This window comes from Pongo abelii, chromosome 6, assembly GCF_028885655.2.
Source record: "Pongo abelii isolate AG06213 chromosome 6, NHGRI_mPonAbe1-v2.0_pri, whole genome shotgun sequence".
NCBI lineage: Eukaryota > Metazoa > Chordata > Mammalia > Primates > Hominidae > Pongo > Pongo abelii.
Genome location: NC_071991.2, coordinates 30,262,554 through 30,287,169, shown reverse-complemented (window position 1 = coordinate 30,287,169; position 24,616 = coordinate 30,262,554). Strand labels below are relative to the sequence as shown.

Here is a 24,616-nt window from a genome sequence, read left to right as displayed (position 1 = left end):
TTCTGAAGCATATCTCATTTGTGTTTTAATTTGCATTTCACTAATTACTAGCAAGGTTAAGCAGACCAGCTCATTTTTATCTCTTCTCTGCTGTATAAGCTCTACTTTGAAAACATGGGTTTTTTTTTTTTTCTTTCTTTAGCTTTAAGAGATTTCGTAGTAATTTATTGAGACTCTGGAGAATCTTTTCCTCTTCCACAGGGTAATTTTCATGCAATGTGCGATCGTTGTGTGTCTGCTGCTCATGTCCCTTGCTTCTTTCCCTCTGTAGTGCCTCTGTTCATTTCTTGTTAACTGTGGCGTTCCTCTTTGCAGGGGGGCCGTGAGTTTTGATTAGTTAGCTGTGGAGAGGAGCAGGGAGATATAGGGCTGCGGCCATCTAGAGCTTTCATTCTGGTATTTTTTTATCAAACTCACTCTTACCAAGTTTGTTACTTTCTGTTCTTTTTGAGTTTATCTCCTTCAAGTTTAGGAGTTACCCTGACTGTAGGTAGACTACAATAGAGCCCTTGATTCTTTTCTCTTCACCCCCTCACCTCTGCACCCTCGGTGGGCCAGGTCACATACAGGTGTAAAGTGTCAGTTTGGGTTTTCCTTCAGCATCAAGCCTCCTGCTGTTTCCACAGGATAGTTATCCACTCTCTGTGGCCTGCTCATGCCCTCAAACCTTTATCTACTCAAAAGATTGCTGGATGGGCCTTTCTAGATGATGCTACCTGTGAAGAAACTCTCCCTGCGTTGAGTCTGAGCCAGCAGGGCTGAACTCTTCAGCTTCCTTGCACTCTCCTGCTATTGACGCCACAACCTTTGCATAATTTGTGTTTAAGGTTGCACTTTTAGTTGCTACTCTGTTTCATTAAAGATGGATTTTTTTTCTTGTATTCTGATTATTTTCATTCTTTGTCATTAGTTGGATTTTAGCAATGCAATAGAGTAAAAAAACTTAATTGTATAATATGGGTATTCTGCAGTTGAAATACTGTTAAGGGATGAGAGAACAGAGCCCATGGTGAAGACACAAGGAGGGAGATGACAGCCAGTGTCCTCTTCTCATTTCCAGGGTGGTCTTTATGAAACTCAGTCTGGCAGATAACCAAGTAGACTCTTAGAAACTGTATCCAGACACAACGATGTGATAAACTAATTGCTATTGAAGAACAGGAAAACAATAAGAAAATGTCAAGCATTACATAAGGACAAATGAAAATGATAGATTCAAGTATTGCTGTTGAAACTAAAAATAGTCTTGTTGTTTTTTGTAACTGAACATTAATCCTCTTTTAAGATCTAAAAACAAGTTCATGTTTTCCTTTTTTTTTTCTAAATTGATTTTTTTTTCTATTTTTTTCTTTTAGTGATTTTTGTAGTCATAAATTCTATTTCTCTTTTAATGGTTGACCTCAAACTGTCAGTAAGTGTACCCTTCTACTCAATGTTGAGAATTAACCAATAGCTGGGCAACCCTCAAAGACCAGGGGAGACATTTTTGCAGTTTTCCTCACTAGCTCTTCTCCACACCAACTATAACTTGTTAAAATCATGTAGCATTTTAGTGTCAATGTTTTTATACTATATCTTTTACATTTGTAACAATCCATTCTCAACTGTTGTATAAAAAGTTTCAGCAAGGCCAGGCACAGTGGCTCACGCCTGTAATCCCAACACTTTGGGAGGCCAGGGCGGGTGGATCACTTGAGGTCAGGAGTTCGAGACCAGCCTGACCAACGTGGTGAAACCGCTACCAAAAATACAAAAATTAGCTTGGTGTGGTGGTGCATGCCTCAATCCCAGCTACTCAAGGGGCCGAGGCAGGAAAATCACTTGAACCCAGGAGGCGGAGGTTGTAGTGAGCCGAGATCATGCCACTGCACTCCAGCCTCGGCGAAAGAATGAGATTCCATCTCAAAAAAAAAAAAAAAAACCAAAGAAAAAGAAAAAAAGCTTTTAGCAAAATCACCAGCAATGACTGGAACTCACTGTGTGTCTCACTGACTGGCTTGTCCTGTCACCAGCCTTCCTTGTATTACATATCTACTTCCTCGGTTGGGTTCTTTTTTTTTTATTTTGTTAAAATAAAACCCAGGGTAATTCTTTTTTTTCCCCAGAGAGGGGTAGCCAAGTATTCACATGTGTGAAAGGATTTGGGTTGCAAGCATGGAATAGTGTGATGGATGAGTACAACTCTCTTCCCGTAAGAAGGTTCAAAGCACCACCAGGTTGGCGTCTCCAGAGATCCTTCACTGCAGTCTCGCTCTAGTTCTTCAGGGGCTTTTCCCCTCGAGAAGTTGTTAGATTTTCTCTTTATCATTGGAAATCAGAAATATCATCAAGATTTTCCCAGATATTACATTATTGTTTCTCAGCATCTCATGGCCACTTCCAACTGAAGATTTACATTGACTTCCAGGAAATGCTTACTTTATTACTTCCTGGATTAGTTCCTTCTCTCCCTTCTCTCTGTTCTATTTCAAACAACTATCAAATGAACACTGAGTCTCCTAAAACCGTCCTGGGCTCCCTCAAAATTTCTGCAATATTTTCATTTTGATTTTTTAATCCATATTTGGGGATATTTCTTCTATTTTATCTTCCAATTTACTAATCTGGCCATCAATTACTGACGCCTACCACTAAATACTTTATTTTGGCAATCTTCTTTTGTTACTAGAAATTTTCTTTGCTCTATTTTCAAAGCAATCTGTTTCATGTTACAAACTTGTTCACTAAATCTGAAAATATTTCTGCAGATATTATTGAAACTTATTTTTAAGTTCTTGTGCCTTTCTTTGATTATGTTTTCTTGAAACGAATCTTCTCTTCTTCCCTGTCTTGATTTATCTTGTTCCTTTTCTCTATTGCCCACTAATTTTTAACGCAATATATATTCACATATTTTAAAGAGTTAAAATAAAACAGCTACACAAGCTTACTAGGAAAAACTATGCTCTCCTGTTGATGGATTATTTGGGGTTTTACTTTTATGTTGCTAAATAACATGATAATATTTTAGTTTTTCTATTTTTTTCCAATCTTAGGAATTTTTATTGGCATCTCAGTATGGAAGAATAAGATACAGCTCTTATCACACATGCCACCAATTCACTCACACTTCTTGTATTCTGTTCCACTGATAGAGTTATGCCATAATTTTTGTTAAGTCAATATTTAGTGTTTATACAGCTAAACCTTCAATACTGATTTTTCCTTTGGTACTCAATTTTTGTTTTCTCTGGAGTAGTGTCTATTTTAGTTTTGCTCAGTTTTCTATATGCTGAATTTATCACCCAAACATAGCCCCAAAAATATGTGACGTAATGTTCTTTCTACCCTCTATAGATTTGTCATCTATTGATCTATCAAACTATCAATTCCTCTATTTTCAAGGTAACATAAACATGGCACTTCCTGTGTGACAGGCACTATTCCAAGCACTTCCAAATTCATTGAAAGCTTACAACATTAACAAGTAGTTATCTTATTATCCTCATATTTCATGTGAGGCATGAAGAGAACAAATTCATAGCTCATATATGAAAGAGCTTATTCCGACCCATGTGATCTGACTCCAGAGTCTGTGGTCTCCCTCTGTCCTCTGCAACCCCATATATACAAGCGACCCCTTGGGAGGGAGTCTAACAATCCCAACATCTTAAAGGAACCTCTGTTGGAGTTTCCACCCTGTCCTACTTGGCTCTGGTCAGCTCCAGCCTGGTTGCTCAGCATTCCTCCCAGGGCTTCTATCACCATCATGGGGACCTCTTTTGCCTTTCTTTCATGTTGATTTCCCCAAGTACTGGGTCCCCTGACTTCATCTTTCTTGGTTATCTTCTTGCTTTAGCAGAGCACATTCTCCCCTCGCTTCCTGGGAAAGGATGCCTGAGGCTGAGTTCCAAAGACCCTGCATGCCTGGGATGTCTTTATATTATGTTCACACTAAATAAGAGTCTGGTTGCACAAAATGCATGTTGAAAACATCACCCTCAGAATATTGATGTTCCATCCAGATGTTATTCCATTACGTTCTGTCTTTCGATGTTGCTGTTAACAAGTTCGATCCCATTCTGATGCTTAATTCTTTGTTTAAAACCTACTTCTTCCCTTTCTTAAAAGCAATTGGCATCTTTTACTTTGTTCTTAGCATTTTCAAAATTTGCAATGATGTATGTTTGTGTGAGACTATTTTCACATAGTGCTGGACAGCAGTGTGCCTTTAACCTGGAAATATGTCCCTGAGCTCCGAGAAAGAAAAAATATAAGATGAGAAATTTGGAAGGAAGAAGAAAACTGCAAAGGCAATAACCACAAATATCTTTTGAGAGATAATAAAGAAGCTACAGAATGCATGAAACATAAAACAAGAAATACTGTTAAAAAGAGGAAGAAGGCAGGATATTCAGAGAACAAAAAGAGCTCTGAAAAGTTAAATATGTGATAACATAAATGAAAGCTAGAAAGATTGAAAGATAGAGCAAAGGAAACTTTTCTTGAATCATTGCTTTCACGATTTCTTCTCTTCTGCCTAATGTGGTTCTTCTCTTCTTGGAACTTCTATTCTTCCGCTGATTGGAAGCCCTGTGGTATGTGCAGACTTATTGGCTCTGGGTTCACTCTCAGCTTTCCTTGCCAAGTCCTTGCCTTAGGATGGAAATTCTTCAACTTTTTGGTGTCAGGATCTCTTTATGGTCATAAAAATTATTGAGGATCCTAAAGAGCTTTTCAGAAGAATAGAAAATGGAGGAGGAAAGACAAATTGTTTCAGCAGAATATGAGACTCAAGAGGAATGCCAGCTTCACATAAAGATGGAAAAGATGAGTGAAGTATGGAACACAAGATTGGGAATGAAAAAAAACTGGAGAAATTGACACAGGCCACATTTTTCTAGGTCTTGAGAAACAATTTCAAGAATGAAGATCTCAGGAAGGACCATGAAAGGGTTTTGGTCTGGGGACCGGTATAATCAGAAATATTAACAGCTTTCTGGGAGCCCAGTCTGGCTGCAGGCTGGAGAGGAATAGGAAAAATCAGGGCTGGAAGCAGCAAGGTTGGATGAGGGGCTCCTGAAGTAGTCTAGGAAACACATAACGTGGCTTGAACAGGGCAGCTGACAAGGAGGTTGGAGAGATGTGCTAGATTTGAGAGATTTAGATGCTAGATTTAGATGCTAGAGTCATCACAAGGGAATGTGCATCACAAGGGAATTATCACATTCATGATCATCTTGGATGTCATAACTTCTATCTTTTCAATATCAATACACACATTCCCAAAGGCTCAGAACAAATGACAGCATTAGGGCACAAAGTTGGAGAAATAAATAGTTATTTGCTTGTATACAGAAGTATAAAGTATTTTATGTAAGGCAGAACTAAACGTTGGCTTTATTTGTAAAGAGAAAATATGCAGCTTTGGCATGAGGTGGAAAGAACAAATTGTCACTGTTCTGCATTCTTTTTAAATTTTGATTGGTGAGAAATTTACCTACCTTCATACATAAACACAAAAGCCACATGTTTCCAGGTTGGTAGATTAAAGGGGCAGAGGATAATTACATTTTTAAAAGGGCTCTTGTACTATTTTATGTCCTTTGACTATATTATCAGGTGTAATTGCTTGCTTTAAACAATTTAAATCTAGTGTTATTTCTCATAATGCTTATTTGGCATGCCCAAATTTATATGTTAATCTTAATAATTAGAATTGCACATCCTCAAAATTTCAAAAAATTGGATAGCAATATGGAAAAAATTCATCATCTGGAGAAGAATCTTGACCTTAACAGTTTTGTTAAAAACTAACTGGCAAAATTTTATGACCGAGCACCACCTGCTTCTCCAGGGATAAGGCCAGGATACGAGACAGATCTGATTGTTGAACATCAGGACATAAACGATGTGTCCAGAGAGGAAGAAATGTAAAAGCCTGGGAACGTGTCTCTGAGGAAGTTTCAACATCGTCCCACGTCTGAGGTCATCCTGTCCTTGGATCTCAAGGACATTTTCTTACTGAGCTGGAATCTTGGCTTTGTAAGAAGAGAGTTGATCATAATATCATAAAAATTAAAGATAGTCTCATTCAGACTGTTCATCTTACAGTTGCAAAATTTTAAAAAATGCTTATGAAGGTTGGATAAATTGCCCAAATCAGTTGCAAAGCTAGACTAGAATGCAGGTCTCTCTGAATTAACTCTGCATTTATGAAATTGTCATTTGACAGAATAGACTGAATAAAACCAAGCCATGAGTCACATGTCCACACAACCAGTTACCTGAGAAAAACAAGGCTCAGCAGAATCAGTCTATCCACAGTTAAACATGGCCCTGGAGAAAAGGGCTCCATGCTCAAATTAGTTTGAGAATTCATTGAATTAACTAGAGGTAAACAGCCATTTTTTGCCTGTGATTGATTGGAAAGTTGGATTTTGCTGTGGCATCCTTGGGGCCGTTTTGTCTGTATTGATCTCTAAGAGTCATGTGAAAAACAATATAGTCCAGATTTAAGTGGCTGCAAAGTATCATTTACATGAAACACCTATTATTACCTTACTTCCATCTTAATTAATTAACTGATTTTTTTTGAGTCAGGATCTTGCAGTGGTGTAATCCTATCTCACTGCAGCCTCAATCTCCTGGGCACAAGTGATCCACCCACCTAAGCCTCTTGAGAGGCTGGGACTACAAGTGCACACCATTCTACCCAGCTAATTTTTTAATTTTTTTGTAGAGACAGTGTCTCCCTATGTTGCTTAGGGTGGCCTCCCACCTGGGCCTCCCAAAGTGCTGGGATTACAGACATAAACCACTGTGCCTGGTCCATTTTAATTCTTAGTATTAACTTATAGAAGAAAGTTCAAAATATCTCAACATGGCTTTCAAGTTTCTCTACAATACAAATCCAACCTACTTTTTAAATCTCTGTACTTTAGTTAACATGGTCCTCTGTTTTTAGACTTTCCATGAAATTCATGACTTCCATATTTGCGTATCCTATTCTCTCAGACTGAAATCATCGTTCTTCCATCTCTACCATACAAAGCTTCATAACCAGTCTTCCTTCATGAAACCACCTGTAATCCATTTTTTTTGGAATTCATTTCCTTTTCCTCTTTATCATTCAGTAATCCTTTCTTTTATTTAACAGATACTTGCAGAGGGTCTCCTAAGTGCCAGATGTCATTCTAGGTACTGGAAATATAAGTGTAAGCAAAACAAGAAATCACTGCCCCAGGGAGCTTACATTTTATAGCGATGAAGAGGTGGGAAGAGAGAACACTTTTTAAAATTAATTACTTATATACAATATTTTATTTTAGTATGGTGCTTTTCATGATACCTGAAGGTTGTGAAGAGATTCCTCTCTTTTTAAACTTGTTGAAGATACTACCAATTCTCAGTCATTGTTATATCTCTCATAGCTCAGCAGGTGCTTCCCATGTAGTAAAACTTCAATAAATGTACTGAACTTAGTGCCTCAGAAAGAACCATTTCTGAGCATCTAGTGCAGCACTACGGGCAGGCGAGTGGGGGGCTTCTGGTGGGTTCTATGCAGGAGACCTATTTCAGGAGTGTGGGGATGGCCATCTTTTTTTTTTCTTTTCTTTTTTTTATTTTTGAGACGGAGTTTCACTCTTGTTGCCCAAGCTGGAGTGTAATGGCACGATCTCGGCACACTGCAACCTCTGCCTCCCGGGTTCAAGCGATTCTCCTGCCTCAGCCTCCCAAGTAGCTGGGATTACAGCCATGCACCACTACTCCTGGCTAATTTTGTATTTTTAGTAGAGACGGGGTTTCTCCATGTTGGTCAGGCCGGTCTCAAACTCTCGACCTCAGGTGATTTGCCTGCCTCGGCCTCTCAAAGTGCTGGGATTACAGGTGTGAGCCACGACTGGGGATGGCCATCTTTTGCTAGGCTTGCCGGGCTCCTGTGTCCTCACCCCACATACTGTATTGACTTTGGCAGTATGTCCTAACGTCCTGTATGAAGCTTTCTTCAATCAATTACAAATATTCAGCAGTTAGAGCTATTTTTCAAATTTAGCTGGGCATCCTGTCCTTTAATTGGCTAAATACGGCAATTTAACTTTTTGAATATATGAAAAGGACTGAAACTTTCATTACTGGAAAGCTCTTCTAGGTAGAAACAAAAATCCCAATGAAAGTTAACACAATTTTTATCTATGTAGGCACTTTTACACAATTGATGGAAAAAGAAGCTGCCTCTCTCTTTCATGTACGAAAAAATGCGATTCTTTGGCCAGATAGGAAGAAAAAAGAGAACTTTTACTGCATGCCTGTATATGGTACTACTTCAATAGAAGTTTCTTCCACAAGCTATAAGAGCAGGAAAGATAGCCTCTAGAAGCCTTGTTTGTAATATATTACGATTCATTTACTGACCCATGACTTGAACAGCACCCACTGAACTTGAGGCATGCCTGGCTCTACCCCTGGGTGCCAAGAATGTGAAATGATTATGGCATCTGGGAGAATATGGTGCTTATTTATTTTTATACTTGATAATTTATTTATTTACACATACATGATTTTCAGACTTGTCCTAAAATCCACTTAAAGCAGCTACCTGATAAATAAGTCAGGGAAATATAGCTCTAAACTAAGCCTAAATGGACTGAGTTTCTAAGAAAAAAAAAACAAACAAGAATAAACATGCTAGGAGAAACTCTAAGGGACTATAAATGTATGTGTATATGTGTATATATGAATATATATGCGTGTGCATATAAAATACATATATTTATGTATACACAAAATACATATATTTATGTATACACAAAATACATATATTTATGTATACACAAAATACATATATTTATGTATACACACATAGCTATTATAGTCTAATATAATTTAAATCTTATGTATGCTTAAAAATCCCTTTACAAAATCAAAAGGTAAATAAACAGGGGTAAATATATACAATGCACACAAAATACAAGTGGCTGATAACCTTTGTGGCAAAAGGACTCCCCTGACTGGGAAGGGGAAGGTGGACATTCCATTCAAAAGGTGCTGCAGGACAGGAAGAGACAGCTGGGGAAGAGCATGGAAGGAGCCACCCGCATAATCTTTGGTGCAAACTCAAACCCTGGTGGTGACTTTAGCATTACACAACTTTCTTCCCTAATTTCTCTTTGCCTGACAGCCTTGTCTCACACAATCATCTAATGCTGATGACTAGTTGGTGATTGTGTTATGGTGCAACTAATATGGTGAGAAGCCTCCATTCACGTCCACGGCCATCTGTTTCGGACTTAGCTTCTGTTGCTGGTCGGAGCTGTCATCACATATTCTCTCTGGGTTGTTTTGAGGCTCACATCTCCACACACATGAACACACCTGTGCACACACAGGAAGTTTACTAACATAGTGCCCGGCATTCATTCAAATCTCAACACAAGAATCTTCCCTCTTTCAAGCTTTGTCTTAGACAAGAGTAGTTTGACGGCAAAAGGAGAAACCTACACGAAATAGTCTAAGGATGAATAATCACAAAGAAGTAGGGATATTTAAAAGAATCGAAGGGCAGAAAACACAGCCAGTCTCACAGGCAACTGGACCTGAGAAAAGAACAAGAAAAACTCTGAGAAGCAGCAAATCCACAGGTTTTCTAACAAGGAGCTGTGGAGGCAGGACCACCCAGGGACCTCACTCTGGGATGCAGCCGGTGCCATGGAAAGGCCTGGGTCAGCATGAGGACAGGTACCATGGAAGCTGGAAACTTGATGAAGTCGGCGGAACAAGCTTGGACGCTGGAATCAGGCCAACCGGAACGAGACACCATCTCCTCACAAGCGCTACTGTGCTGGACCCGAAACACACTTCACTGCTTTGGGTCTCGGCTTCCTCATCTATAAAGTGGGGATAATAGAGCTTTCCTCATAGGATTGTTGCAAGCGCTAGACAAGGGTTCATAAGAGATTCTCAATCAGTTTTTGCCTCTTTGCTACATCTACATTGCATATGCAATCATAAATTTTATCAGGTCAAAAGGCAGACAGATCAAAATGGAGTATTCAATGAAACAAGCATAAATGCCATGTTCTAACACAGCTGGTCCCAAAGGAGAATTTTATTCCTGCAGGAAGCTTGTTGAGAAGACCTCCGACCAGTCAAAGAAGTCTAAATCCCCACCCAGAGCTTTGCACACTCTATATACCTATTAATGTATTTCTATGTCTAGTGGTAAAGTAACCTAATTTTGCTTAATGTAGCAACTTTCAATTCTCCAAATTACTTTAATTATTAAATAACGGAGGAAGGTTGTTTTGCTGATTATTAAAATCCTCCAGAAATAATTTTCTGTAGAACATACTTTCAGAAATGTCGCACTGTAATGATTCAAGCTTAGTCCTGAATAGAAAACATAATTTTTATTTTTTCATTTGTAAGACATATATAATATTGTCATGATGAATTTAGTAAGTCTTATTCAATATTCATTCATATATTCAATTATATTTGGGGCGTTCACTAGTGACTGGAAATTGGGGATGTGAGAGCCATTTTCTGATTTCACAGAAATTATAGAAGAGCAGAGAAGGCAGACAATATAAAATGTAAGTATATGCAAAGAAGATGTAAAGCATCTCATGACAGGGTGTTCAAAGTATAGAAGGTAAGTATCATATCGAGATAACAAAATTATAAATATCATTTATTGAAAATAACACATTTTCTATAGAGTTCTAAAAATGCATGTGTTACTTATATAGGAACACAAAAAAACACTTTATTTCTCTAAAACTGATGTACCAAAGGCCCCACAGTCACACTTTAAAGAAAAAGACCACTTTGGCTTTGCGAATTTGGGACATTTTATTTTGCCCTTTTGAAGATAACAAATTTTCTTCAGACTACTTCTAAATCATCATAACATTTCTCACCATGACAAACGGAGGCATTAGCAAGAAGAGAACAGGAGAGGTTCTGATAAATCTCTTTCAGAGGGATCATTCAAATATTGTTATTTTTCTTGGAATGTTCAAATTTTCATGATCCCTCAGCCCTCCAATTAGGCTGGGTCTCCTCCATGTACAAAGTGATAATAATGAAGAAGTTAGGTAAGGTGTTCTCTTGAATGGGAAGATACGAAAACTGCAAAACATCAAGGGCAAATCCATTCATCAGCCTCCTTAGCAAATCGGTTCATTCCAAAACTTGACTCAGCTGCTTTGTCACTAAACATACCCTCTTGACCTAGCCCTCGAGAGAGTAATTTTCAGTATTAGGGACATACTCCTGAACTTACTTCATTTCTAAAGAACAGAGTATTCTCTTGTTACTCATTGACGTCGAATGAGATACCAGGGCAGAAGCTGCACATCAGCTGTAACTTGGGAAATAAGAGACTCACATGACACAGTCTGCTTCCTACAAAATCCAAATTAATTCCACATGCAAAAAAAGAAGACTAAAATGTCTCTTGAGGATTGAGGTCAGGGAAGACTGTCAGACAATGATGAGAACATAGAGTATTTCACAACTTTAGTTGATGGCCATTTCATTCTATCTTGTATAAACTGGGACTTCTTAATAATTGATTCAACATGTAGCAACATTTTTAGTGTGTTTCTTTGTATAGACATGCCCTTTAATTCGTTCTGATTTTCTATATTTTGTAATAGAAAACCAGTGTTTGTTTTGTCATCTGTATTGTTTTTTCTTTGAAAATATTTTGCCTCCATCTACTAGGGAAAAAATGGATTTTGATCAAATCGAAGCAACCCTTTATGTGAAGAAACTGCTACAGTAAGCAAACAGTCATAAAAACAGTAAAGAAAGTGAAAGAAAAAATAAAACAGGTCCCTGGTGGAAAGGGATACCCTCAAGTGTTCTTAGCATGAGACCAATGACCTGATTTATGATGAAACTAAATGCCTCTATTCAAATTCTGACCTGATTTTTTCCTCCTTTATATTAGCATATTTACTGTTTCGTTTTTCACTGTTACTTTTTCATTGATATTGATCTCTTGTTATTAAATATAAAAAGACTTTATATTTAATATATATAAAAAGACTTTATATTTAATTAAATATAAAAAGACTTTATATTTAATTAAATATAAAAAGACTTTATATTTAATTAAATATAAAAAGACTTTATATTTAATAACAAGAGATCAATGTCAATGAAAAAGTACTACAATAATGTTTGGGAAACAGGAACGTAGGTGAGTCTGAGTGACACCATTTTAAAATCAACTCCATCTTAAAACTAGCAAGTCACATTCTTTGCCAGACACACCCTGTGGTCATAAGATGTTTACAGCTAAGGAAGCAATTTAGTAATGCCCGCAAGGGCAAACTCCTAGGACAGAAGAATGTTCAGATGTCCCAATATCACATAACAGTATACGCTTCTAAGATGATCATAGCATGCTTTCATGTACTTGCGCACTCAAATGCCAAGGATAACTTTCTCCATATCAACAAAGTAATCAATTTTTTCATGCTGTTAGCCCGTGAGCACCTTAGCTTTTACATACATAAGACCCCTATACAAGAAGAATTTAAAGCACTGATGGCACATTCCTCAGCTTGTTTTCTGAGGATGCCCTACTCTGTAACCGAGTAGCTTTCCATAAACTCTCTCTTCTCACTGCACTCTGAGACTCACTCACATTTCCTTCCTGTGCAAGATCCATGAACCCTCTCTTGGGATCTGGAACAGGACCCCTTTTTCCAGCAACACTAACAGTTAAATAAAAACAAGCCTTTGGAGATGTCTAGGAGGGTTTCTCAGCTTTTCTGTTCAGTGACTTTTAAGACTTTAATTTTTTTAATTGTGTTTCTAAACATATAACACATATATAAAAGAGTATAGTATATGTGTTTGCTTGTATGTATGTGTGTGTGTGTTTGTGCATAAAGAATAGCAATAAAACAAATAATGTGTACACACTGCCCAGCTTAAGAAACAGAACTTAAAAGCGTCTTCCTTATTTTATCCCCCTCACTCTGTCCTTCCAGAGGTAACCACCATGCTGAATGTTTGTCATTAATTCCTCATATAGTTTTATTTTTATTTTCCCCATGTGGCTGTGTATAATAAATGTACTATTTAGATATTTTCAAAGTTGATCTCAGGAAAGGGCCATTTTTTAAGTAAAGCCTCCGTGGTAAGAGAAGCTGATCTGTGTCTCTCGGGATCACAGTCTGGCCTTAGTTTTCCTGAGAAGTTATAATAGCCCCATTTGAGAAAACAAGTGGTCAAGGACAGAAGTGAAAACCTGTGAAAAAGCTGGAACTTCTAGAAAGGCTGCAGTGTGGTCCAGCAGGAATACAATTGGGGTGTGGTGGGAACAGGGTTTGTCTTCTTCTAAGCTCAACACAGCCAAGTTCCAACCCTTGGGGGTAACTAGTGCACAGCCCTTCGTGGGGTGATCTCAGCGGATTCGGGCTGCAAGCACAGAAGACGGAACAGAGGCTCCACCAGCACTGTGTGCTGATGATTCTGGCGGGACACACCGCCATTCCAGCTTCACGCAGAAAGGCCATGTGTTGATGGCAAAGATGGCACAGATGACCGCTTCCTACACACTATCACCTATGAGTGACACTGCTCCGATTGGGAATTTTTTGCTCACTAGCTCTGGTGTCATGCTTTCTCCTTGGGATCTTTCCTCAATATCATCCTGGAACTCCCTTTGCTTCTCTCACGTGTTACAACTTCACTTTCCTATTTCCTATGTCTTCCTTTTCTTTAGTGCTTTCACTTGTCTTGGTGAAACCTATCTTCCAAAAACGTTTTGAGAAGAGATTACTTGGGAGAAAACATGCCTGAAAGTATATTTACAGCTGATTTTCATTATTTGCCATAGTTATGTCCTATAAAGTTGCCATCAACACTGAATTAGCAAATACTGAGCCATTGCTCTCAGGGAAATGACAAGATTAGGTTCCTGCCAGTCTCTGTTCACAACATTTTCATCTACCAATCAATACTTTACCCTGTTTTATGTGTGTTTCTGTTTAAAGACACCTTGTTTTATATACAGTTAATTCATTAATATTGCACTCATGGCCAAGAGCACTGTAACTCAGGCCTGAATGAAGCTTATCCGCACATATCACACCCCACTTGTTCTAAGGAAAGCTAGCCAACACTTCAGCACTACACCTGGGGGTCGTTTTAAGTGGAGAAACCACAAATAAAAAAGCACAAAAATCCAAATAAAAAATTGCACTAAATAGTCCATGAGAAGGATATGTTCTTGTATGAAAGCTGCATTAAACAAACCATGTCATCTTGTTTAACCTCAACTGGGAAAGTGTGTTGGGCAACTCAAATTGTTTACCACATGTTTGAAAATGACTGCAAAAGTGTTGTAATACTGATTTGAGAGTTACGAATAAATTTTAGTAAGAAAATTCACAAATACAGAATCCGCAAATAATGAAAACTTCATTCCGTTCTCAAACTTAATTAGTTGTTTGCCCAGATACAGTTGTCCAGGCTGGAAATAGTTTTCCTTTAGAATATTAAAAGCATTCTTCCATTTTCTAGTTTGTACTGTTGAAGACAAAATGTTATCAGTTCTTATTTTTTAATTATGATCTTATTTCTCTCTGAAATATAATATTACAGTTTCTTTGGCCCACATATTCCGAAAATGTCACAAGAATATGCATGGCTTGAATATTTTATTTTATTCTCATGGAAGCAATGGGATTTTTCAGTTTGGCTGCACAAATTAATTCTAGAAAAATTTTGATTTTATTTAATTGGTGAGTCCTCTCCTCTGTTCTTTTTTTTATTTTGAGACGGAGACTTGCTCTGTTGTGCAGGCTGGAGTGCAGTGGCGCAATCTCGGATCACTGCAAGCTCCGCCTCCCAGGTTCATGCCCTTCTCCTGCCTCAGCCTCCCAAGTAACTGGGACTACAGGTGCCCGCCACCACGCCCAGTTAATTTTTTGTATTTTTAGTAGAGACAGGGTTTCACTGTGTTAGCCAGGATGGTCTCGATCTCCTGACCTCTTGTTCTCTCTTTTTGAAAGCCTTACCATTCAGATGTCAAACACTTTGTCCTGGTCCTCTAATTGCCTTATCTTTCATGCCTTATTTTCCAGCTCTTTTTCTTTCTGCTCTAATTTGAGGTTATTTTCTCAACTTTAAATTCCAAACTTCCTATTAAATTTTAGTTTCTGCTATCATGTTTTTAATTTCCCAGAGCTATGTTTGTTTCTCGCTTCTCATTCATATCATTGTGTTCTTGTTTCACAGGTACTTCTCTCTCTCCAAAGATATTAGTGACTAAGGATGATTCTTCAGAAGATCTTCCTTTCAGGATGGGTATGACAAGCCTGCCTGAGGCAGACAAAACTCCCACTGAGAACTGGAAAAATGCAAAATGAAAAATTTACCTTGAAATGAACAGAGAGCTATCAGAGACATTCAGGAAATGAATAAGAAAAACTACAGCAATATTATATTACTTGAAGACATAGTCTGATTAACTATGTATACTGTAAATTCTATGGCAGCCAATACAGATTATGAGTCAAAAGGTGAAGATAAAATAAAATCATAAAATATGTCCAATCAACTCAAAAGAAATCAGAAAGATGGAATTTTAAAAAAACAAAATAGATGGAACAAATAGAGATCTAGCAAGATAGCAGATGTTAATCTAAACACAACAAATATAATTTTAGCAGCATAAACACACCAATTCAAGTACAGAGATTGACAGAGTGTGTATAAAAGCAAGACACAACCATATGCTGTCACAAGACAGCCACCTGCACATACAAGAGTTCAAACAAAAAGAATGAAGAAACAGACACCCTGAAACACAACACACAAGTAACATTATCAGGTATAAAGAGAAACAAATCTTTGTGTGTGTGTGTGCACCTAACAACTAACAATACATTTTAAAATATATAAATAAATCTGATAGAAATGAAAGGTAAAACAGACAAGTCTACAATTATAGTTTAAGATTTCATCACTCCTTTGTCAATAATTAATAGAATAAGTATTTAGAAAGTCAATGAGAGTACAGAAAAGCTGAACAGCACCATCAACCAACTCTATCCAATTGACATCTGCCTATGGAAGAGTCCACTCACCCACGGAAGAGTACACAGACTCTTCCAATGTGCAGGGAACAATCACTAACACAGGCCAGAGTCTGGGCTAAAAAACAAATCTCAACATGTTTAAATAAATAGAAAGTATACAGTGTGCTCAGAGATTGTGATCTATAATTATAATGGAATTAAACTGGAAAAAAGCTAGCAAAAATATATCTGGAAAATTTCTCCAAATATTTGGAGATAAAATGGTGCATGACTAAATAACCTGTGAGTCAAAGTAGTTTCAGCTAAAAGTAAACATTATTTTAAAGTGTAGAGGAAATTAAATGTGACATCAGAACTTGCAGGATCTAACTAAAGTAGTTCTTAGGGGAACATATTTATTTAAATGCCTATATTATAAGAGAAGAATCTCAAATTAGTACTCTAAGGTGATATTATAAGAAATTAGGAAAAGAAGATAAAATGAAGTCCAAAACAAGCAGAACTAATAAAGATGAACAGAACCCCAAATTTAGAAAATATAAATTTTTTAAAAATTAATAAACCGATATCCACTTATTTGAAAAGATCAATACAGTTGATTAACTTTTAGACAGACTTATCACAGAAAAAAGTCAGAAAGCACAAAGTACCATATCAATAATGAAAGAGAATACATCATTACAGATTGCGAATGTATTAATAAACCTATAAGTTTAATTTTTGAAACATAGATGACATAGACCAATTTCTTGAAAGAAACAAACTACCAAAAGTCAATACATGAGAAATAGATTAGATAAGTAGTTCTATTATTTATTAAGGAAGTAAAATCTAGAGTTAAAAACCTTCCAACAAGAAAATATCAGTCCCCTAAAACTAAAAAGAAAAGAAAATATCAGGCCCAGGTGGCTTCACATGTAAATCCTAGCAAATTTTTAAGGAAGAAATAATACCAATTAAATATGATATCTTGCAGAATGTAGAAGAGGAGATAACACTTCTCAACTTATTTTATGAAACTAAAGTAACCCTAATCTCCAAATCAGTAAAAAAACATTATAAGAAAATGACAGATAATACCTCTCATGAACTTAGACACAAAAATTCTCTACAAAATAATAGAAAATCAAATCCAGCAATATATAAAAAGGATAATACCTTTTGACTGTAGAGGGATGAATTGTGTCCTCTAAACAAATACTGAAAGGACAGTGTCCTCAGCAAGATGTTGGATAGAAGCTTTCAACCCTCATTCCCCAACAGAAGCAGGGATCTTCACACACCCAAGACAAGAGGACCATTGTTAGAGGCTGGGAGTCTGGCAGAGGGAGCCCAATACCCTATTGGAGGAAAAGGTTTGAGAGTAAACACATTGATGAAAGTAAGAAGAACAGTTTGATTTTACCTGCCTTTCCCCTCCCTCAAGGTGGCAGAACCAAGTGCCTAGAGGGTGCCCATTGGCCCATGATTTCTCTGATGGGGGAAAGAGAGTGTAACAAGGGTTGGGCTTCCCCAGCCATCCAGAATGCTGCCCAAGAAGCTTACTCAAAACACTGAGGGGATCAGCACAGCTGAGTCATGGGGGAGGAGGAGCTAGGAGCAGGAAAAAGGGGTAGGGGGCACACAGTAGCAAAGGTTGCAGCTTCCACTAACAGCCTCCTGAACTCCACCAGGAGGCCTGCCCAAAAACCTGCTGGGACACATTACCAGCAGACCCCTCAACTAGCTGGTGCATGCCACCAGCACTCCACATGACCTTCCCTATCCCCCCGCCAAGATGGTACAGGCAAGTTTCTGCACATTGTGCATGAACAAATGCAGAGAGCCTACTAGACTCAAAGGGACTGGGGAAAGGTGCTCAACCTTGAATGCTTCAGGGCACTGTCCCAGGGAAAATAAACAGGAGGCTCTTAGGACCCAGGCCAGCTTTGCAGGATAGAGAGAGAAGGTATGATGTCCACTGAAAAGAGAACATGATGGAGTAAAACAGGTACATCCATAGAAAAATGTCTGAGAGATCTCTAGAGTCCCTAGCTTGTTGGCTGGCTGGTGAAGCTGTTTTTCTCCTGAAGTCATCACTAGAGACTAGAGGAGTTGATTGCTTCTTCAAATGAGAATACAGCAATGTAAGACATCAAGGAACATAAAAAAAATCTCGAGAAAACGTGACACTGTTACAGGAACACAATAATTGTTTACCAGTTGTAAAGACAAACTTCTGTCTTGCAATGAAAATATTCCATTGATAAACCTTATCACAGTGCAAGATTGTACCTTTCTCAGTTGAGATCCTGGTTTGAATTTATGAGCCCTGCTTATTGCACTGGTGAAACGTGTTGCTCTAATTGTTGTGTGCTAATGATGAAAGAGCAGAGGTGGACTTAATGCAGGACACTGCCCTTGAGGCACCTACAGGCCAAATGATATTACAGCACATTGTACTGAGGGACATTTTGAAGTCACTGAAATAGAACAGTGGAGTGGGAGAACCGAGTTATCGTGCAGGGCAGGCCAGCATCAGCAGGCCACAAGAACTGAGAGCCTGTGTCTTTTCTGTTCCGATGAAGAATTTATCCATTGTTGTGCCAGGTTGGAACATATTTTAGCAGTAGGGATACTAGTGAATAGGCAATGAAGAGTTTTTATAAACGAGATTTAAAAAAAATTAATAATGCATTTTGAATTGCACTACTAAGTTGATGATTAAATCTAAATAATGTAACAAGGGTTAAAATGATAACGAAGATGCCTTGTATGATGGTCGTGCATGCTCAAATGTAAGAGTTAAGAAAGTAAAATGTAAAATGCAAAATATAATTTTCCAACATTGAATTTCAACAACATTCTAGCTTCAGCAAAGCATTACCAGCCACTATGACAGAATGATTTTCTAGACAGTTCTATGGTATTTACTTATTAAAGTGTTTGGTTTTATAGATGTATTATAAATATAAGGAATTCATAAGAAAAATAGTGGAAATAACATAGAATAATTATGATAAAATAATAATAGGTACATTGAGGTGTTTTTTTTCCGTTTAAAGGAGGTTCATATTTATTGTCATGTGAGAAACACATCAGCATCAGTTCTAGAGTTTGTTTAAAATAATGAAGCTTTCAGCTCTGACTGGGCAATCAGGATCTGCTGGGGTGGAAAATTCGGGATAAGTCTTTTAGAGCCTTGTGGGTAAATTTGTGATCTAGATGTATGATAGACCCCACTCTGGGCCAAAAGTTTATGAATTTTATTTATTTTATTCAATTTTCCTTTCAGATTAATTACTTTCTCTTCTGTAATTTTAATTCTTTTAACCTAATTTCCTTTGGTTGATTTCACTTTTTCTCACTTCTTGAGATGAATACTTAATTAGTTTATATTTATCCCCTTAAAAATAAAAATGATTACTAACTGGGTGCGATGGCTCACACCTGTAATCCCGGCACTATGGGAGGCTGAGGCGGGTGGATCACTTGAGGTCAGGAGTTGGAGACCAGCCTGGCCAACATGGTGAAACCCCGTCTCTACCAAAAATACAAAAATTAGCCGGGAGTGGTGGTGGGCGCCTGTAATCTCAGCTACTTGGGAGGCTGAGGCAGGAGAATAGCTTGAACCCAGGAGGTGGAGGTTGCAGTGAGCAGAGATTGTGGCATCACACTACAGCCTGGGCGACAGGGCAAGACTTGGTCTCAAAAATAAATAAATAAAATAAAAAGATTACTGAAACATGCCTCTTACATCTAACTATCTTGGATAGTAAGTATTTTTATAATAGTTATTTTCTAAATAGTCTGGAAGGAAAGTTTTAATTTTGCTTTTTACCCAATATTTACATATGATAGTTATTGTTGTAGATGGTGTTTTTATTTTAAAATTTCTGATGGTTTGGATTTTGTTTTAGGCTAACTTTTGTAATTGATGTATAGATTTTTTGTTATCATTACATGTAACTAGTAATACTTCAATATTTTAAAATTCATTAAGAATTTTGGTTTGTTTTTATAAATATTTAATATATATTTGCAAGTCTGTAAATATATATTTGCTCATCAGCCGCAAAATTCTAAGCATGCCTACTAAGGCAAGCTTATCAATTATATTTTTCAAATTCTCTCTATCCTAATTTATTATTGCTTGTCAATAAAGAAATAAGACGAGTGGTGGAGTAGCAAATTGCAATTGAGGTTTTGTCAATTTCTTTATGTTTTCAAGAATTTTATTTTTATTTTGATGCTATATTGTTTCATATAAGAGTTAGTAAATGTCATAATTCAATTATAAATCCACTACCTTTTGTTAATATGAGCTAACCCTCTGTGCTATTTCCATTGAAATCCCTGTGCTTTGTCCACTGAGTTCTATTGTGTCTGCTCCTGAAATTACCTCCACTACCATTGGAACTCCTCCGCTTGCTCTCCTGTGCTTTGCATTTTTTCGGTATATTATTGCATGCTTCTTTTTTTATTAAACTATCATTTTGCTTAGGTGCTTCTCTTATGTGCAGTCAAATTTTGTGTTGTCTTTCAATATGTAGCTTTAATATGAATTTAGCCATTCATAGGTATTAATATGAACATTAATATGTATTTGTATGTATATTGATATGTTTAGTTTTACCTGAGTTAAGTTTATACTTTTTCATGCTTCTTTCTCACCTTGTTTTTCTTTTTCTGTTGCTCTACTGATAATGTGTTCATTACACTTTTGTAATCTTTTTCTTATTTGAAAGTTAAGAATTATTTTCTTTTTTCTGCTTGTAATTCACTTTAAATATAAAATAATAAATTTGAGAAATAATGTTAATGTAAAGAATGTAACAGCTAATATCTCCGATTGTGAAAGATGAAAATGTTGGATGCCTTTATACCTTCTATTTTTCAACACACCTTCCAATATTTTACAGATTTTGTCTGCAGTTTTATGTACAGTTTTTCTTTTTTATATCAATCATCTTCACTTTTAACAATTATTTTTAATATATGTGTTGCTTTATAAAAACATTGACAATTTTTTAGCTATAACAGGTTTAATTGATTAGTATCATTTCTTTTAAATACCTAATTTCACTTCTTTTAATTAATTGCTGTTAATTTCTCTCTTTGCAAGACAAATTTTTTAAGTATTTTTTTCAAAAACACATGGTTACCATAGATTAAATTGATGCCCCCAAATGATGATATGTTGGAGTCCTAAACTTCAGAACCTCAGAATATAACCTTATTTGGAAATAAGGGTTGAAGATATACTAAGTTTTTGCAATTTTTTTTTTTTTTTGCAGCAGTCTCTGTTGCCCAGGCTGGTGTGCAATGGCACAGTCTTGGCTCACTGCAACCTCCATCTCCCAGGTTCAAGCAATTCTTCTGCCTCAGCCTCCTGAATAGTTGGATTACAGGCATGTGCCACGATGCCTGGCTAATTTTTGTATTTTCAGTAGAGACGGGGTTTCACCATATTGGCCAGGCTGGTCGCGAACCCCTGGCCTCAGGTGATTGACCTGCCTTGGCCTCCCAAAGTGCTAGGATTATAGGCATGAGCCACTGTGCCTGGCCTACAATTAGTTTTAATGGCAAAATCTGCAATTGTTTTTGTGCCAACCTAATAGTTAAGGTGAGTTCATACTGGAGTAGGATGGGCCCCTAAATCAATATAACTCATGTTCCTGTAGAGGAGGAGAGAGGACAGTCACACAGACATGGAAGGGGAAAAGGCCATGACAGAAGGCAACAAGAGTGGAAGTGCTTCTGCTGAAAGCCAAGCAACATCAAGTATTGCCAACGAATCACCGGAAGCTGGAGAGGCAAGGGAGGATTCCACCCTAAGTTTCAGAGGAAACATAGTCCTGTCAACGCCTTGATTTTGAACCTATAGCTTCCAGAACAGTGATTCAATACATTTCTGTGGTTTTAAATAACTCCATTTATGTTACTTTGTTATGGCAGCACTTGGACACTAATAGGATGGGGTAATATCACTTATGATTTTTGATGTTCTTGAACATGTATTGCAGTTAATTTACACATGAATTTAGTGCATGCCTCAAAATGGAAAGCTTGGGTCTATCCATTTAGATTGAGATTGTTTTTTTCTCAACCTTTGAATTATTGCTTCATTTTTTCTTTCCTTCTTTCTTTTTTTCTTTCCTTTTTTTTTTTTTTTTTGCAGATTCTTCCTTCTAGTTGATCTCCAGCACCTGACGCCCTTCTCAAAAACGTTGATATAATCAAGATTTACCATGCCAAAATCGATCTATCACTGCCCACATGCCCTGCATCTGCAGTTCAGTGCTAGAAGTCCTAAGGAGGTTCTCCTGAGGGTATTTTCCACTCACTTACTAAGCAATATTTTAAAAATAATTACTGGTTCTTTGCTCATTTTGCTTAAGCTGTTCTGTATTGAAAGAGTTTCCTTATATTTCCTGAAATGTTTCCAATGCTGATATGGATTCTTCCGTATTATCATATTCCTAGTTCAGTTTAATAGATCTTTGGTGAAGGTGGGCTTCTATCAGGGATGGTTATGTCAACAAAGGTAGCTTTAGGGAATATGTTTAGAGGGTGTTACAATGGCTACAATGACAGTTAGCCTTTTGTTTTATCCTTTCACCTATTGGAATGCTTTTATGGGTCATTGGCCACTTCAACTGGGCCTGAATTTACTTCAAAGCAGGGAAGCTTTGGGTTTGTGATGGAGTTGACAATGTTGAAAAGGGGTTTGGTCCACCAGTCAGTCACTTCTTACCTTAAAATTACTTCATTCTAGAGGCAAAAGCCATCATTCTAACTTTCACAAAACACCCTTTCCTCAGACCAGTTCTACTGAATTCTCCTGACAGAGACCTGAGCAGAGCCTCAGCTGTATGGCAGCACACTTCAGATAATGGTGTGTGGATAACGTGTCTCCATCTGATGCGGGAGAATTGCAGGTCCTCAGCCTGACAGCGTACCTGCTCCACGGCATAAGCCGCATTGAGTGTGGGTCGCCAGCAACATCAGCTTCTTCATCTGGTCTTGGCAGGAGAAGTTCTATAGTAGCTGCAGGAATATTTGGGAGGACCTTCAAATGTGTCTCTATTGTTGGGAAAGTTTCTTTACAATCAGAAAAGTAAAGACAGTTCAGGATCATTTTCACATGTGTTCATATTAGTGGCCTTCCTAACAGTAAACCCACAAGCTCAAATCCTAGTCGTGAAGCTGGAGCTCCTTGACCTAATAGTTCCTACACTTCTGCAAACCTTCCAAGGGTATCAGCTGGAAGGGATAGGTCATTGTTGCCAACTGTGGCCAGAAGGTGCAAGAAGCCTTGGCAGAGCAGACTGCCTGACACTCCACATGCCCTTCTGACTCAGTCCCAAACCAGCAAAACTGCTAAACGGAACTTCATGCAGCCATTGGTGCAGAATTGGCAAAATGAACTGTGCAATACAGGTGCCAAATCAAAATGTGTAGAAAAAATACATTGGATTAATTCTAGGTTAACTCATGTAGAAACGGTTCAAAGTCTGCAAAGGATGGTGAAACAGGAGTAATTCTCTGTGTTAAAAAACCAATATTTGCATGAATGTTTGATGTAATTTGTGATCATAAGAAAGGGCCTACCCCTGACAGATAAAGTTGAAACTGTCCTTCCTGTGTTCATAGTCAATGACATTTTTCTGGTTTTGAAGTGTTAATTTTGATAGTTTTAATGTATCAGAAAATCATCTTTTAATTGAAATTTTCAGATTTATTAGCATGCATTTGTACATAGTATTCTTATAACTATTTCCCACATGATGTAGATTATATTCACTTTCTCATTTGTAATTTTTACAAATTCTTCTTATTCTGTATTTTCTAATGTTCATGTTTTTACTTCTCCATTTATTCTGCAGACAATTGTCCATTACATATATTTTAAAAATCAACTTTCATAATTACTAAGTCTGTTGTTTTCTTTATCTATTTCTTATTTAATTACGCATAATTAAATCCTCTCTTTTTAAAAACTATTGCTTTTTATACATTATGGCATTTAATGAAATATGTTAGTTTCTTTTTTAAATAAGTTACTTCTGCCTGTAAAGTTATCAAGGCTTTGAACAGATATTTCAAAGAAGAAGATATACAAATGCTAAATAAGGACATGAGAAACTGTTCAAAATCATTAGTAGTCATCAAGAAAATACCAGTGAAAATCACAATCAGATATCGCAACCCACATATTAGGATTGCTAAAATAAAAGGACAGTTACTGGAACTCTTGAGTGTTACTGGTGGCAGTAAAAATGGAACAACCATTATGGAAGAAGGCTAGCAGCTTTGTACTAAACTAAACATAGATCTACCCTGGGTCCCAACAATTTCACTCCTAGAAAGAAAAACATGTAATCACAAAAGACTTGTACATAAGTGTTCATAGCAACATTAGTCATAATAGGCAAAAACTGGAAGCAGCCCAGGTGTCCATCAGCAGGAATGGGTAAACAAACTTTGAGGTGTTCATAGCTTCAACAGCCAGTATGTAGCATTGAGAAGGAAATGAAAAGATCTCATGCAGTAACATGTTGCCTTACAAAAAAAAAAAAGAGTGTATA

The 24,616-nt window shown here is 37.2% G+C and overlaps 1 long non-coding RNA gene across 1 annotated transcript in view; it reads right to left on the bottom strand.

Moving 5' to 3' along the window:
- Positions 1-16,922: 16,922 nt before the first annotated feature.
- The window catches only part of LOC134761716 (uncharacterized), a 44,307-nt gene continuing 36,613 nt past the window's right edge, over positions 16,923-24,616 (bottom strand). Inside the window, exon 3 of the long non-coding RNA XR_010140781.1 lies at positions 16,923-17,386. This is a non-coding gene — a long non-coding RNA (uncharacterized LOC134761716). The remainder of the gene's footprint in view (positions 17,387-24,616) is intronic.